Source organism: Schistocerca nitens, chromosome 2 (genome assembly GCF_023898315.1).
Source record: "Schistocerca nitens isolate TAMUIC-IGC-003100 chromosome 2, iqSchNite1.1, whole genome shotgun sequence".
NCBI lineage: Eukaryota > Metazoa > Arthropoda > Insecta > Orthoptera > Acrididae > Schistocerca > Schistocerca nitens.
Genome location: NC_064615.1, coordinates 82177437 through 82193409, shown reverse-complemented (window position 1 = coordinate 82193409; position 15973 = coordinate 82177437).

Sequence of the window (15973 nt, the reverse complement as noted above, 5' to 3'; positions counted from 1 at the left end):
GTACATCTGTTATCATAATTTGTGCAGAAAAGTTGTTAATTTGCATCGAGTGACATAATTTAACATGTTATTAAAATGACAGACAGATTTGTTGACTTGACAGAATAATTCTTTGTTACAAAAAGGTCGTTTTTTAGAAGTTTGTCAATTGACTTCTCTAATTTGCATAAATAAGTAAGTAACGTGAATTATGAAGAATTACATTGGTTTTCGTCTAAAATAGGATTGATTACGTGAATACTGAGTGAAAACGCTCCTAGTGAACAAATAGGTTTCACTGGGTGATCTTTATTTAAGGAGATCCAAAATACCTAAGTTGGCCACTATTTTTCGTACTTCATATTAATTATTTAAGATAAACTTAGTGTTTTTCATGATGACATTTGCTGTATCAGTGATCAAGTGATATAAACTTTTGTGTGGGTTAGTTATTCAGTATAATTTAATGGGTTGACTGTTTATGGAGACATGTTGTGCAATCATTGTTAACATACACAATAACTTTTCTATAATCATAAATACTCGTTAAACTGGTTGAATTTGGAAGGGATCGCATACTTCATTAAAGTAAAGCCTTTAATATGTTCCGTTACAAAGGAATTGTGACGGATGTGACCTGTAATTGTTGTGTTCCTGTTTTCGCGTTCCGCGATTTCCGCGATTGTCAGTGTCAATTTCCAGTTCTTGTAAGAGTCCCTGAAAAGCTTCAATGTCGTCTTTGCAACGTCCTGCTAAAATAATATGTCGTAAATGTTCGGGCAGTTTCATTAAGCAAATGCGGATGAGTTCTGAGGGGCTGTATGGGTTTGAAAGATACTGATTCTTATGCAACATGTCTTCAAAATATTTGACAAGACTGAAAAATTCAGATTGTGCGAAATGTTTCATCATTATGATGCTATGTTTTACTCGGTCTTGTGTGGCTTAAGACCAATAGGCTGAGAGGAAGGCATGGTAAAATTCTCCTTCACTGTGACAATCGTGAATGACCGATCGCATTCTTACAGCTGGTTCATTCTCTAAATAGCCACACATAAATTCTAATCTATGCTCTAATGACCAGTTGGGAGGAAAACAATGAGAGAATTGATGGAGCCACGCTTGTGGATGAATGTCGTTGCCAGAATTCTTAAACGTTTTGAATTTACGTGTAGTAATGAACAGCTTATAGTCAAAACCATCATGTCGGCGAGTCGCATGTCGGTCATTGTTACGCCGTGTCGGCGGTTCAATCTCTAAATTCGGTGCACATTGCCAATTTCTTTCATAACTTCCGAAATGCCCTGTGTTGTTATTTTGTGGCTGTTCCGTATTTTTATGTCCCTCTTCCCGTATTGGGGCGCGAGTGTCCTCTGAAATACGTAATTCTTGTATTACCTGTGTCAGCTGATCTTGTACTTCCCGGATTTCTCTTTTGTACTGTGTATTGATTTGATTTTGATTTTGTTTGAATTTTCCAATTTGTTCATACTCTTCAGTGTCAGTGAAGGCTACAGGTCTTGTGTCATTCAGATCATCATCTACCTTTGTAGATAAGTTAGTGAACTGATCCGAAAGTTCGGCTACTTTCTCTGATAATGAAATAATTTGTGTTGAAATCGTATCTACTGTGTCCTTTAAGTTTTCTTGAGTTTTTGCAAGTTGCGTAACCGAATCGGTAGATGCAACTGAGTCAATTTTAGCTTACAGGGTGTCGTGATTTTCATGAACAATAGTTTGCAGTTCTTTTATGGCTGTTTCGTGATTCTGTAATGCATTTTCATGACGCGAAAAAATAGGTTGGAAATGCTCACAAATTTGTGTTTTTACGTCATTACAGACTTTTTGACATTTCGATTCGATGTTATGTAACTCAGTAGTTAAATCTCCACGTGTTTGTTCAAGCGTGGTGTCTAAGTTTTGAAGCTGTTGCTGTGTTTGTCTCTGATTTTGTTCCATCGTGTCTAGCTTTTGAAGCTTTTGCTGTGTTTGTCCCATTTGTTGTATTAATTGTAATAACAATGCATTGGTGTCTGAAACATGTTCCTCAGTGCTTTTCGGCAGTGAATTTGCACCGGCAACATTCACATTTTGACAAGCGGAAAATGTGTCTTGACTCATTTGAGAAAACGGTGAGAACCCAAAACCTGAGTCTACAGTATTTGCAATATTGTGTTCTGTCATTCCCGATTCCTGAGGCGAGCTGTTGCCGACCGATCGATCGATAATGCTTCCCTGTTCACTACCTGTTTCACTGTCTACACCATTATTTGACGCCCGCTCCATTTCCCTATGCACAGTTACCAAATTACTACATTGAACATTAGTAAATTCATTACTCGGCGGCGCTGATAAGCTACGCTCGTCGTCACTATTATTTCTCAGTTTACTTTGGAGCCTAGTGTTACGTTTTTCACACGCCACTATTGTCACAATATTTCACACGATAACACAGAAAAGCACAATTTGAAGAGCCATATAAGATAACACATTAACATAGAAATGGAAATAATGTCTACTTAAATACTTGGTGCAAATCTACATGCATGTCACAACTGTTTTACTGTACAACATTGAAAAAATACAACTACAAAGGAAATTCTCTCTATAATTACGCGCTAGCAATAAACAAAAGCTACACTAATTACACAAACTACAAGAAAAAATCAGAAGATTCCAGTGAGGTATCCTCGGCTAAGGGTCGACATATGAAACGTCCCCTTAGAAAAATTACAAATGACTGTGCTTATACTGACACACAATATTTTGCTAGCGCAACGCAATCTGACTTTCAATAATCCCTACAAAAGAATGGGCCCTGACTAACATTAAACTATACCTTTCACAAATCACTTACCTCACAAAAATCTTCGCTACTCAAGCTACTGCAATACAGCGAGCGCCACTACTGCCAGCTAAATAAAAGATTCAAAGTACTGAAGGCACTAACTACTGATAGGCATAGTTAGCAAATGAAAGATTTTGATAGAGAACAAACAATGTATTTACCTCAATAGTCATAATATATATAGCAGTTCATGACAAATTTCAAAAGTCCGCCATCTCTCTCCCCACATCCACCACTGCTGGCGGCTCACCTCCAACTGCGCAACACTACGCGCTGTTCACATCCAGCTGCCGCTGCCCAACACTACAATGGCAGACAACAATGCAAACTAGCCACCGACTGCATACAGCACAGCCAGTGATTTTCATACAGTGCGCTACGTAATGTTGCCGATAAGAAAACATAAACAGCCTACTTACAATAAGAAGATGCGACTTAAATTTGACAACTAAGAAATAAGATGCTTTAAAATAATTTAACTAACATTAAAAGAAAATCATTTTAGATACAATTCAGCTATATTTCGGTAAACGAAATTTGAGTTTAAGGTTTGAAAATAGAAATAGAAATCATTCATGCTCATAGCTAAACTTAACAGCAAGGAGACACACCACATCCAGCATACAGATTTTAACTAAAAGTAAAATTAAACCAGAATGTTTTTTTCTATATATATTTATGCATAAATGTTATTGTAAATCGAATTTTACTGCATTAAATAACTTAATAGGCACTATCCCACTAGCACAGTGGTTTAAAAAGTTCCTAAACTTGTGAGTGGAATAATTTACCAATAAGATGATGTAATATTATCACATCACGCAAAGTGATTAAACAGTAACAACAATGCACATGAAAAATAAAACATTCATAAAACCTAATAAAATGACATAAATTTATCAGCAGACACTAGATGGCAAAGGTATCGTAAAAGAGTCTTTATCATCCTCACTGTGAGAAGTTAATGAAAGATAACAAGTTAAAAATATGATTTGGCTAATATTTTCATAGCTATTTCAACCTTACTTCTGTGTGTGTCAAATTAAGTTACATATCATACATGCGTTGTGCCTAACATTAGTTTAAAAGTTTTTTGCTAAACAGATTATATGGTTCTGGATGACTGAGATGGCAAACTGTTTGACAGGGATGCTGGATTGTTTTGATACTGTGTTATTCACAAGGAACACCCACCCACCCACACCCACCCACCCACCCACCCACCCACCCACCCACCCACCCACACACACACACACACACACACACACACAGATGTTTTCACACAACTAACTTGTTAGCTGCGTGGGTACAGAGTGGAAAAGTGTAATCTTATTTGATGTTAAGGTCTTATATATTACCACAATGGTTGTCTGTCCCACTGTGTTTTCTACAGTATGTGACATGCTGCAAATACTGCAAACACAATTTTTTAAAACCTGTCTTTAGCAGCTAGTTAGGCAGCCTGCACACAATGGAAATATCTTAGACCTTGTAGCTACAAATAGGCTGGACTTTATCGACAATGTCAGCATAGAAACTGGGATTTAGCGATCATGATGTCGTTATAGCATCTATGGTTACGAAAGTTAATAAATCAGTCGAGAAGTTCAGGAGAGAGTTTCTGCTAGAAAGAACATGTAAGCAGTTGTTAGCATCTCACTTAGACAGTGAACTGAAATCACTTAGTTCTAGTAAGATGGACGTGGACGAATTATGGGCAAAGTTTAAATGGGTTGTAAATCTTGGTCTGAAGAATTCTGTGCCTAGTAACTGGATAAAGGCTGGAAAATATCCACCACGTTTTAATAACGAAATTCTGAAAGAAAGCAGAGGCTGTTGCATGCTCGGTTCAAAAGAAAACGCGTAAATGAAGACAAAGAAAGGTTATTAGAGATTCGTACGTCTGTGAACAGAGCGTTGTGCGAGGCATATAACAACTACCACCGTCATACGTTATCAAAATATTTGGTAGAGAACGCGAGAAAAATCTGGTCCTATGTAAAGCCGCTAAGCGGTTCTAAGATTTCCGCCGAATCACTTGTTGACCAGTCTGGTGTGTCTGCTGATGACAGCAAAACAAAAGCTGAAGTTTTAAATTCCGCGTTCAAGAAATCGAACACGCAGGATAATCGTAAAAAACATACCCGTCGTCTGACCGTCGAACACACTCCCGAATAGACGACATAGTAATAAGCATCCCTTCTGTAGAGAAACAAGTCCGGATGGACCCCAGTTCTGTTTTACAAAGAGTGCTCTACGACATTGACCCCCTACTTAGCTTGCATTTACCGCGTATCTCTCGCCCAGCACAATGTCCGAAGCGCTGGAAAAAAGCGCGGGTGACTCCTGTGTATAAGATGAGTAAAAGAACCGACCAGCAAAATTACAGATCAGTATCCTTAATATCGGTTTGCTGCAGAGTTCTAGAACATATCCTGTGTTCGAATATAACATCGATCTGTTGCAGAATCCTCGAACATATTGTCATTCCGAACATAATAAATTTTCTTGAGACCGTGAAGTTTACGTCCACGAATCAGTGTGGCTTTAGGAAGCATCGCCAGTGCGAAACTCAGCTTGCCGGGTGCTCGCATGATATACTGCGAACTGTGACTGAAGGGAATTAGGCAGACTCCATATTTCTAGATCTCCGGAAAAGATTTGACTAGGTGCCCCATTACAGGATTATAATGGAGGTACGAGCGTGTGATAGTTAAAGGACCCAGTGTGTTGTCCTCGACGGCGAGAGTTCATGAGGAAAGGGCACCGTTAGGAGGGTCCCAGGGAGGAGGAGGAGATTAGTGTTTAACGTCCCATCGACAACGAGGTCATTAGAGACGGAGCACAAGCTCGGGTGAGGGAAGGATGGGGAAGGAAATCGGCGGTGCCCTTTCAGAGGAACCATCCCGGCATTTGCCTGAAGCGATTTAGGGAAATCACGGAAAACCTAAATCAGGATGGCCGGAGACGGGATTGAACCGTCGTCCTCCCGAATGCGAGTCCAGTGTGAGGGTCCCAGGGAAGCGGTCCTATAAATACATTATTTGGCGAACAGGGTGAGGAGCAGTCTGCTGTTGTTTGGTGATGATGCTGTGGTGTACGGTAAGGTGTCGATGTTGAGTGACTGTAACAAGATGCAAGATGACTAAGACAAAATTTGTACTTGGCGTGATACAAGATGACTTAGACAAAATTTCTAGTTGGTGTGATGAATAGCAGATAGCTCCAAACGTAGAAAAACATAAATTAATGCGGATGAGTTGGAAAAAGAAACCAGTAATGTTCGGATAGAGTTTTACTAGTGCCATGCTTGATATAGTCACGTCGTTTAAATATCTGAGTGTCACATTTCAAAGTGATATGAAACAGAAGGAGCATGTGAGGGCTGTGGTAGGGAAGGCAAATGGTCAATTTCGGTTTATTGGGAGAACTGTATGAAAGTGTGGTTCAGGTGCAAAGCAGACAGCATATATGAAGATGGTGCGACCTGTTATTGAGTACTGCTGGAGTGTTTGGGATTCTAAGCAGGTCAGGTTGAAGGAAACATCGTGACAATTCAGAGGTTGGCTGCTAGATTTGATAACGGTAGGTTCGAATAACACATAAGTGTTGCAGAGATGCTTCCGGAACCCAAATGGGAATCCGTGGAGGAAAGACAACTTTCTTGGGAGGAATACTACTGAGAAAATTTAGAGAACAGGCATGTATCGGAGCAGTAGGATATAACTCCGTGTTTTGTACTTCTTCATACATTTTATCTGGTATATTGTTACAAGATTTTCCTAAGGCGATTTTATGGTTTTTTTTGCTTCTTTATCTATCTGAAGATGCTAGTCATCCTATTTTAACTGTTTTATGTAAATGCAGGCTAGGCATTAAAAGATTTCTCTAAAAAAATTTTAAGTTTTGATAAAGACCACTCTCTCCTTTCGCTACAGTCTCAAGTGCCACAGACAAGAAATGACTTAGGCCAAAACCAAAGATGCCTTCAAGTTTCACATTCTCATGATTGAACTGATCACGACTACAATGAGTTCTCCTCCATTCTTGTTGAGGTACAGGATATAGCTCGTCTTCATTACCTGAATCCACATCATCACGTATTTGACCTCTACTATAAGAAGGGGCTACGTCAACACCATTGCCTAACTTACTCTCAATCTTAGATACCCTTTCATTTAATTCCTAACCTAAATCCCTTTTTCTTCTATTAATTTCACCGTCCTCACAACTCAATTAAGGACCCCACATCTTGATATTCATGAACACTATCAAGTAAAGTACTACTGGAACTCTGTTTGCATTAGCAACTAAATGTACAAGAGAAGTTACTATGTCGTCAACCTGAACTGTTTTCCGAATTTCTTCCCTACTTTCTAATATCTTCTTTACGTAACTAACCTCCAGTTCCTCAAAATTCTTTTCTGAACTGTGTAATAATATAGTATGATTTTAAACTTGGATTTGAACGTAATAACTTCCTGAGTATGCACCATATGCTGGAGCTGTGTCTCCTCCTCGTACAATAGCAACAGTTAACCATGAGTTGCCGCTAACAACCTCTGTAGTTGTACAAGAAAATTGAATCTTGCAACCAACAACGGTAATTGGTCCTTGTAGTAACTCTTGCTGTCCACTTTCATCAGGTGTCATAGAAAAACTGTCAACACTCTTGTACACTGGCAGCCTGCTTCTTCTCCTGTAAGATCTCCTCCTGTACGGCATGGCGGTGTGTATCGTGCTGCTGCCTCGAGTTGAATGAGCATGCAGCTGCCTCAGTAGCGGAAACATTCACTGATAAGACTGGGTGCGGCAGGAAGTAGCGCGCAGAAAAACCAACATGGCGACCGGAAAGACCCTTTTCTAGCGGACCGCGCTTAGTTAGAACTATAGCGCGGTCCTGCACCTCTAGCGGCAGCTTCGGGAACCTCGTTCAAGGTCACCCGCCTTACACAACACAAGACAATGCAACCTCTCTAATAAAGTTTCCTGTGGCGCCCAGGTAATCGTTTAGGTGTTCTAAGTTCATTACTGAGGTGCTGCACAAACGCCAGTGGTGGACTCTATAAGAAAGGCGTCATCATAGAGAGGCTTACTCCAGAAAATCCGAGAGAGTACATGCAGAGAAGAGTTGGGCGCATGTTAACTTCCCCCACATACTACTTTCGAAATGACCAGAACGAGGAAATGGAGGAATTAGAGATAATATGGATATTTACCAACATTATTTCCTCTTGCGAATCGAACAAGCACGTGGGTAGCAGTTAGCAGAAGTTCTGCCTTCAGAACGAAATATAAGTAATGGGTTTGTTTATAAAATATCTTTTTCTACCGCCAATCACATTTTTGTTTTTCAAATATGGACTTTACACAGCAATGGCAGAGGGATGATTTTTTTTTTAAAAAAAATCAGCATCACACACATTCTTTTAAAGAAAGGCAGGTTAGCAGTGTTCAAAAAACATTGAAATACGAATGGTTTATTTCGTTTCTTGTAATGAAAAGACATTCTACTGTACACATTTCTAAATGTGCTACCTTGGCCAGAACACGGATCTGTGACACGAAACTCCACACATGCGTTTTTGTTATGATTGCACTGTCGAGGGGCTCTTCGCCTGACACTAAATGATTCCTGTATGGGAGACACATGAATGAGTGATAGTGGACCCCGATGCATATGCTACTATCTCCGCATATTTGTTTAGTTTATAATTATTAAAAACTGCATACTATAGTAAACCTCACATGATTGTGTAATACTATTATTATTATTATATTATTATTATTATTACAGCTACTATTACTATTACTGTGATGGTAATTAGGTCTAAGTTGCATACATCATCCTTTTGTTACACCTAATTTTGGGTGATAGCAACTATACAGTAAGTAACTTTTGTTAAGTGTTATCCATCTTTCTCTAACTTTCCGCTTTTCGTTTGCCCAAGTGACAGAAGGTATACTTGTATGCTACCCAAAGACATATCAGCCACTGCACTCTCAAACAGCATGTGGGAAAAATGAACACTGCATGTATTAAATGTGATGACGCTACTCACGACTTCAGAGACTACCACACCACAATCGATAAGCTGCACTAGAAACACATGTAGAGCAGCAGCTGTATGGGTTGGCAGTACTATACTGAGGTGCTCTTGGGGCCACAGTTGGCCCATGGACGTCACGTGTGTGGACAGCAATTGGTCGATGTCTCGTTAAATACTGGAGCACTGAGCAGTTCTCTTCAGAGCGCCGAGTAATGTACAGTCTCCAGTTACCAACGAGTCTACAGGCTCCAGTGTTCGTCCGTCGTCTCCAAGATTTAAACTCCGTAGACATGAGATTAATGCCTTATGATCCCTACTTGTAAAATGTAAGCTTGCACGGCAACTACTATAGACCACGCTGTGTTTAGAAAAAAACGTGTAGACATAGCACCCATTATCTTTATGTCCACACACATTGTAACAAGACAGGTGATTCACAAGACTACGAACTGTGCCATACCGTGGACAAGCCAATGGAGGCCCTACATGTTTGCTGCATTCCATACACATGAATGAAGCCTTAATGACAAATCAGAAAAATGAATTTTTAGAAGAATTTTTCTTGGCAAGAGACAGCTCTGTCGTACTCCAAAGCTGTAGACTGCCCTGGTCTGTGATGTGCGTGATCTTGAAAGTAAAACCTGTGCTGTGGTGTGGGGTGCGGTGTGGTGTGAGGGTCAGTAGATAAGGCAGGCCTGCCAAGCCGGTCTGGATTCCTTACATCAAAATACACATCCACTGGCTGCAGAGGGCAAGAGTCGGTGCCCGACTCCCTGCCACGGTTGTGGATGCAGGCGCCGTCAGTGTGGTGGGAGGAGGGGGGGGGGCGGCAGTGCGACCTCATGTAAAAATCTAGGGTTGCTGTTAACAATGAACCACGAACTATCAGTGTAACATGTTTAAAAGAATGTCTTCGCACATCCACAATGTAATTGCTACATAGCAAGGGTGTACTTCATTTAACTGTCAAAAGATCTAACTTACTTGAATTTCTTTAATTTCCCACCGTTTTACACTGGACTATTTCCATCGTAACGTGATAGGAATGATATTGGACAACTCATACAACAATTCATGTATAAAACATCTTGGTGATGCTTTGACGTTCTGTCGTACTGAACACCATCTTATGCCATAAAATAGCCTAACTGAATAGCCGTCAGTGTGGCGGGAGGAGGGGGGGGGGCGGCAGTGCGACCTCATGAAAAAATCTAGGGTTGCTGTAAACCATGAACCACGAACTATCAATGTAACATGTTTAAAAGAATGTCTTCGCACATCCACAATGTAATTGCTACATAGCAAGGGTGTACTTCATTTAACTGTCAAAAGATCTAAATTACTTGAATTTCTTTGTTTCCCACCGTTTTACACTGGACTATCTCCATCGTAACGTGATAGGAATGATATTGGACAACTCATACAACAATTCATGTATATAACATCTTGGTGATGCTTTGACGTTCTGTCATACTGAACACCAGCTTATGCCATAAAATAGCCTAACTGAATAATAAATATCAGCAATAAGGATCCTAAATGAAGACCATTCACAAAGAATACATGAGAGTCTACCTTAATGAGATCATGAATTATAGCAATAAGGAAAATAAACTCGGTAATAAGTTATAACAATAAAGATAACAAGTTGGATAGCAAATTACTCGATAAGGCACCAGAGATGTGGCATCCATGCAGCCTGGCATTGTATCCCACAACCAATAAGATAAAAGACTACCATTTTATGCATAAAATTACAATGAAATAAACACCCTTAGCTGCTTACACGCGTTGACATACGTCAACGGGGACAGATGAAAATGTGTGCCCTCACCGGGACTCAAACCCGGGATCTCCTGCTTACTTGGCAGACGCTCTATCCATCTGAGCCACCGAGGACACAGAGGATAGGGCGACTGCAGGGATTTATCTCTGGCACGCCTCCCGCGAAACCCACATTCTCAACGTATAGTCCCGCACTACATTCGTAGTGCCCCCGCCCATTATACTCATTACTCGCGGCGCGTTGCCGATTCCCGTAAGAGTTCGGGCACTGTTTGTGCATTCGCACAGAAGAAGAAAATGGTCAAGTGGCCGGTGAGCCTTAACTATATATTTACTAAGATGGTATCTGTTCTTTCGGACATGTCCGAAAGAACAGATACCAACTTAGTAAATATATATTTTATACATAAGGCTACTGGCCTGGAGGGGACCCCGTTACTGGCATCCTCCTCACATATGGCGTATTTTGATGATATTATCAGCGTAATGGCACAGCGGTGACGCATATCTGGTTAGGAAGTTCGTATCCATTGCCTCTTGGTCCCATTTCGATGTGTGCATGCCCGTTACAGCCAAATCTGTCGTGTGGTTGGGACAATATGATATACTTACAGTTTTCATGTTGTTGACCTCCATTCGTAACAACGTACTAAGAGTGGTGTACTTAACACATGTTTCTTCGCCAGAAATGTAGTGTCAGTTGCACTACATGCTTGGCATTTTATATTTTAAGTGCAGACAGTTCTCGTTTGTGCACTTTCCTGTATAATGCATTGTCATCAAATTATGTTTATTGAGTGACTGCTAAAGTCGTTTATACAGTTTCGCTGCATGCTAACAACGACAACCCTTGGTCGCTACATAATGCCAAGTCACCAACGTTTACCATTTGCCTAAAGTGCGCAATGAAAACTTTCTCAATTGCCTGTACTCGTATTCGGGCGAGCGATTTCGTTGTGTCCTTAAAACATTGTGTATATCTAAAAGTGAAAAACCTGTTGTGCCACACCTCACCAAAACTATGATGTCGTCGTGTCCTTCCGACTGACCTGTGAAAGCGCTGTCTGTCTCTCCTTATAGTGCAGCGGAACGTCTGCAGCACCAGGCAACAATAAAAGCACAATTCCATCTGATGTGTAATGATAAACGTGGCCACATAAGTGAAGAATTTGACAGGGCACTGAAAGACCTAAATCGAAACAAGGCAGCGGGAGTAGAAAACATTCCATTAGAACTACTGATAACCCTGGGAGAGCCAGCCATGACAAAACTGTTCCATCTGGTGAGCAAGACGTATGACAGTGGCGAAATACACTCATTCTTCAAGAAGAATGTAATTCCAATCCCAAAGAAAGCAGGTGTTGACAGGTGTGAAAATCACCAAACTGTCAGTTTAATAAGTCACGGCTGCAAACTACTAACACGAATTCTTTACAGACGTATGGAAAAACTGTTAGATGACGACCTCGGGGAAGAACAGTTTGGAGTCCATAGAAATATTGGAACACGTGAGGAAATACTGACTTCACGACTAGATAGGTTAGAAGATAGGTTAAGGGAAGGCAAATCTGTGTTTCTAGCATGTGTAGACTTAGAGAAAGCTTTTGAAAATGTTGACTGGAATACTCTCTTTCATATTCTGAAAGTTACAGGGGTCAAATACAGGGAGGGAAAACCTATTCAGAATTTGTATAGAAACCTGATGGCAGTTACAAGAGTTGAGGGACATGAAAGGGAAGCAGTGGTTGAGAATGGAGTGAGACAGGGTTTTAGCCTATCTCCAGTGTTATTCAATCTGTATATTGAGCAAGCAGTGAACGAAACAAAAGAAAAATCTGGACTAGGAATTAAAACACATGGAGAAGAAATAAAATCTTCGAGGTTTGTCGACGACATTGTAATTCTGTCAGAGACAGTAAAGGACCTGGAAGAGCAGCTGAGCGGAATGGACAGTTTTGAAAGGAGGATGTAAGATGAACATCAACAAGAGCAAAACGAGGATAATGGACTGTAGTCGAATTAAATCAGGCGATGCTGAGGGAATTAGATTAGAAAAAGAGGCGCTTAAACCAGTAAATGAGATTTGCTATTTGGGAAGCAAAATAACTGATGACTGTAGAAGTAGGGAGGATATAAAATGTAGATTGGCAATGGCAAGGAAAGCGTTTCTGAAGAAGAGAAATTTGTTAACATAGTAGAGATTTAGTTGTCAATAAGTCTTCTCTAAAGGTATATGTATGAAGTTTAGCGTTGTATGGAAGTGAATCATGGACGATAACTAGTTTAGACAAGAAGAGAATAGAAGCTTTCGAAATGGTGAAGATTAGATGGGTAAACCACCCAACTGATGAGGAGGTATTGAATAGAATTGGGGAGAAGAGGAATTTTTGGCACAACCTGACTAAAAGAAGGGATCGGTTGGTAGGACACGTTCTGAGGCATCAAGGATTCATCAACTTAGTACTGGAGGGAAGCGAAGAGGGTAAAAATCGTAGAGGGAGACCAAAAGATGAATACACTAAGCAGATTCAGAAAGGTGTAAGTTGCCTTAGTTATTCGGAGATGAAGAGGCTTGCACAGGATAGGGTAGCATGGAGAGCTGCATGAAACCAGTCTCTGGACTGAAGACCACAACAACAACACATTAGTGAAGTAACACCACAGTCTGGAATAATTCTGCGCGACCTCTGGAAATTTCGGCTAAAGGTGTAGTGTTAGTATCGGGTTTGAGGGAGACAAGTAACTAAAAGGACAGGAAACGAATAAAGTTTAGAATCCAACATGCCGTCGCCTATGAGATCATGAGAGACGGAAGACTAACTTTACAACAGAAGAAAAAGTTCGTATGATTAGTTTCGGCTCTACTGACGAGGTACTTTGTGTTAATCTACAGTGCTCAAAAGAATTAGGGGAACAGGACTTCGGGCGTCTGCCATATTCCATTGCGCTTTAAATGAGGTATGAGTATGTTACCACATTATGCCTTTAACTTTGACAAATTAAGTACACAAGAAAACACTATTGTATTCACGAACTTTTACACAAAAAGAGTTGAAATGAGCGAGAGATGTCGAAAACTAAGTGGAAACAATCATTCAACCGTCATCCTGGTGTTTTTGATTAGCTGTGGGAACTGTAATAACGTGTATGCCCTCCCTGAGCGTTTGTCACTGCCCTTTGGGCCTACAGAGGTGAACCTGTGGTATCCGTTCCCATTCTTCAATGAGAGTCCATTAGAGTTCATGGAGGGTCTGTGGTGTGGTGGAACAGGACGACCACCAACATGTCTGCCACCATGTCCTAATTATGAACGATGCGGTTTAGGTCTGGACTCACCGTCGGCCATTCCATGACGTCAATCTCCATGGTTCACAAGACATGGCTGCTGACGTCCGCCACATGGGCCTTGGAAAAAGAAGGAATTCAGGGCCACCACCGTATGCAGCAGCCACCACATGATCAAACAGGATCCGTTCGATGTACTGCCTGGCGGTAAGACGACCATGGACTACGACAAGATCCGTGTGGCTGTCAACAAGGGAGCCTCCCCACAACATCACAGTACCTTGGAAATATGTCGATTTCCAGAAAAACATTTGGCAGGTACCACTCACCACGGGTCTCAGCACACGAACAAGGCCATTGCCTTGCATCGAACTGGACTTGTCTATGAGTAACACGTTTGGGCAGTGACGAAGTAGCCAGTTGACATGGGAACGGCAGAACTGAAGGCCAGCTGCAAGGTGGTCTCCAGCGTGGTACTGGAACAGGAGGTCTGGCTCGTAATTTCTCGTAACCTGTTCACTACAGAAGCTCCAGTGGCCCTTATGATATCGTCTTGCAACGCTCAGGCGGTATCCGCGTGGTATCCGTACGACGCCGCAACGCAGAGATGGTCAGATATCGGTCTTCACATGTGGTTGTAAAGCATCGGCGACCTTGTCCAACGCTTGTCGTTTATTGACATGTCCCCCTGTAGCGTGTCCACAATCTATGCGTGGCACATAAAGAGGCGTTGGCATCTCTAGCAACCCGACCGAAAGTCCATCCTTTTTAGATAAAACACACCACCCTAACAAAACTTGGTTGAAAGCAACGTCCTCAAATGACAACTGCTGTCTGTGTACCGTACTAGAAAACACTGGCACACCAGTACTCACTTTCTTCTGACGCTGTAACGCATGATTTTAATTGTTGCCTACATTTAAAGTGAAGATATCAAGCCATGCAATAAGACCACAGGTACGGCCTTTTTCAAAACAGAAAAGAAGAAGCTATGAAACTCAGCTATATATGGACAGTGGCGCTACAGAATCGATGAGACGTTTTGATCTTTGACGTACTATGATCGATAGTTATATTTTATTCTTGACAAGGTTTATCTCTGCTATCACATGAAATCCAGACCACGCCCACTTTCCACAGTATTTAGGCCGTTCTTCGACGTCCGACTAGTCAGTCGGCAAGACTAAGCACAACCAGGAGCACCTCTGAAGATGACCAACGTAGCTTTGGACGAAACGTCAGGGATAGAAGAGTTCCATGGATCACGGCCATACAACCCGGAGAATTCTCGGCAGCTGAAACATCCGGTCGTGAAAGTCTTCATTGTATGTTTATCAAACTAGGTTTAACATACCGAAAGTTGATACAAGTGTTCCCCTACCTGTTTTGAACTGGGTATATCATGTTCTTTTGGAGATGACCGGTGACCGAAATTCGTCAGAAATTTAGTAAAATATTTGTGATGCAGGCAAGTGTAACGTTAAATTCGATGAGTGCAGCAATAATATGGTCCATTTATGCAATATATTTCCAAAAAAATATCGGCCATGGCATTGTTAATGCAAACATAATGGCATCCACGTGAAATGGTGGAATCACAGAACTGAGATACGAAGGTCGCTCCAGCCGAATATCCGATGTTGCTGTCGATCTGCCGTCTCGTTCGGTCGAAAAGGCGAGGTGACTGAGAAACATGTTCGACCTTCACCGGTAGCTGCGTGCATTAGCACGCCGCTTACGGGATTCGGGAAGACGCGCCGGAGCAGGATCGAATCCGGCATGCGCGGCGTATTAACGACGAGGGCTGGAGTACCGGTCGTCTGGATGAGGTTTTTAGGCTGTTTCCCACATCCAGTTAGGTGAATACAGGGCTGGTATCTACAGTCTGAGTTACACGATTCGTAAATATTTTGGAAACATTCTCACACCCTCTCTTGCGTCAGCACTATACGCAGACAGCTGGGGTACACAAATTTCCTCTTGAGGGTGAAAGCGTGGTGACGGGTAAGATATCCGGCCACCCTCT